This window comes from Lactuca serriola, chromosome 1 (genome assembly GCF_051521515.1).
Source record: "Lactuca serriola cultivar US96UC23 chromosome 1, Lser_US96UC23_V15, whole genome shotgun sequence".
NCBI lineage: Eukaryota > Viridiplantae > Streptophyta > Magnoliopsida > Asterales > Asteraceae > Lactuca > Lactuca serriola.
In genome coordinates, this window is record NC_136408.1 from 29,968,490 (window position 1) to 29,971,175 (window position 2,686).

A 2,686-nucleotide genomic window follows, 5' to 3' on the forward strand; every position below is an offset into this window, starting at 1 on the left:
GTTAAGGAAACATGTTTTGTTGGAAACATTTTACGGCAAAAATAAATGAGTAGCTGAAAATGATTCCTAATTGTTAACATTTTTTATTTTTTAAATTGAACTTACCTCTCCCTCTCTCTCTCTCTCTCAATAGAGAACCATTATTAATCAATGAACCAATCAAAGCGTCGAAATTTAAAGCAATCAACGACAAAATGAATGATTGTAGATTTTTACAATGGACGCACATACACCGGATTATAAAAAAACCCACTTCTTTTTTTGTTTAAAATTTTTTAGGCCATGTTTTTTATCGAAAAAAAAACCGAGTATACCGTTGTTCACGATTTTTCGTCATCTTTCCAAAGAGATCCACGATGATTTATAAAAAACGAACTTTTTTTTTTTGAAAAAAACTCACTTCATTTCCTTTGCTGAAAAGTTAAATGTCTATTTTTTTATAGAAAAAATTTAATAAATATATCAAAATTCATGTTTTTTTTTTGTAATTTTTAAAAATAGATTCATATTCATGTAAAAAATGATATTTCAGTTCAGATTCACATTGTGAACCTGTTCAGATTCATATTATGAACCTGTTTAGATACACAGTGTGAATCTGAACTAATCGGAGCTTTTTCACATTGTGAATGTTAAAAATTAAAATATTACAGTTTAGATTCACAATGTGTTTCACGTTGGGAATAGCTGGTTTTTTTCTTTAAAGCGTTATTTCCTCTGAAGTTTTTGTATACATGATAGACCTTTTATCCACATCTTACCAGATGCCTTTCAACATCTAACTTCAACAAGCCTTCCTCACAATCCCTGTGGTAAGTTCCCGTTTGCCAATTTTGTTGTCATTGCCTCTTCCATTGAGCCATTTTGTTCTGTCTCGTGTACCTAATGGAAAGTTATGTGGGTATTGTTTTATTTGAACCTGTCATGATAGTACGTTCTTGTAATGTGATGGCTTAGCGAAAGGACATGTGAACTTTGAATGGTTTTAGGATTTAGTGTCTAGGTTGATTTATGAAGAGCTAGAAATGGTTTTGATAGAAGATACAGAAAAAGCCAGATGACTAAGGGATGATCAGCTTTGTATGTTCTTGTATTAGTTACTCTGTCCCTTCCTTCTGGCATCTATATTTCTGTTTGCTAATTATTTGATTTGGTTAATGCTATATTGCTGGGGTTTTTGAGTTGTTTAAATAAAAAAAAATAAAAAATCAGCCTGGTATGTTCTCATTCTAAATGCACAAATCGATGGGGTTTTTATGTTCTTTAAACGCTAACACTACATCAGTACTTTTATGTTAAATAGATCACTATGCTTAGCAATTCTCTGGTATTGAGAACACTTTGGTAACTCCTTTAATCTTGAAATTTAGGTGGATTAAAACTTTGACCCACCATCACCACCAAGTAAAATTGGGCTCTTATTCTTTTTTATATGATTCTTCCTCTCTCGATTCCAATATTTAAATATGATTTGATTAAATTTTACCAGTTCTTTTGAAGTCTTATTAGAAACTCATATGATTATTTTTTGAATCTGATGTGCTCAATTTTATCAAGGATCATGTTGTCGGGTTAGGCCTTGAGAGTGGATATGTTTGATTCATTGCAGCTTTATTGCATAATTCATATTGATATGTGTTGAAGGATATAATATACTGTAATCATCAATTTTACTTTTTGTCTGTGAGTTCAGTTGGTTTTTTTCATTGTTTGAAGGTAAGGGTAAAATGGTCATATATATATATATATATATATATATATATATGTGTGTGTGTGTGTGTGTAAGATGTGATTTGAATGTATGTATGTGCGTATGATCTGATATGTATGTCTGTGATCTCATACACAGGTTTACATAGGCCTAAACAAATGTACATTTTTTTTTCTTTAAATAGTGTTGTAGATTATTAAATGACTTGCATTATTATGGTAGATTATTTAGTCTATGCGTGTTGTGCTATTTGTAAGTTTGTTGTGTTGTTAGCTGTGTATATCTTTGAGTATAAAGCATGCTACATTCACTTTTAATTTCATTTATAGATAGTTTAGAAATATTTGCCTGAATGATTCATAACAATTTCATGACATCACTTTGGCAGGCCTAACTTTTTCATGAATCACTACCACAACCACATAAGAAACCTTTACATTAATGACTAAAAATACTTAAAGGTCAATCTGGTAACTTTGTTCTTATATCCACTTACTTTAATTTCATCTTGAGTAATTATAGTAAGTATTTTTTTTCTTATGTTCCAGATTCTTGTGGTTGATTACCTTTTTACTCTGTTTTGATTCAAGTTGATGATGCCTATGTATTAAAGTGTCAAGATTCTTGTAATTTTTATTTGTATGATAATAGAGGAGGATTAATGTTTATTTGTATGATAATAGAGCAGTATTAATGTTTATTATTTTAATGGTTTGATATTGTGCTTATTTATTGTTTAATGGGCTTATTAATATTTTAATTTGGTTTATAAAAATGTTGAATAGTGGAGTTTTGATATGCAATGAATGAAAACCCCTTAAGCTAAATAATACATTTGCGATTTTCTTATGAAAACATGGAAAACATTGGAAACTTGTTGCTTTTTTAGTTGTAATATATTGAATCTTTATTTTATATATGACAATATTGAATGTATTTTGTTAGTTTAATAGCTATGGTTTTCACTTAAAATGG

General features: G+C 29.3%; 1 long non-coding RNA gene across 1 annotated transcript; it reads left to right on the forward strand.

Moving 5' to 3' along the window:
- The first annotated feature begins 676 nt into the window (after positions 1–676).
- LOC145067882 (uncharacterized) lies at positions 677–2,428 on the forward strand. Its single transcript, XR_013688899.1, has 3 exons — positions 677–812; positions 2,100–2,172; positions 2,260–2,428. It is a non-coding gene; the product is annotated as an uncharacterized LOC145067882 (long non-coding RNA).
- The last annotated feature ends 258 nt before the right edge of the window (positions 2,429–2,686 follow it).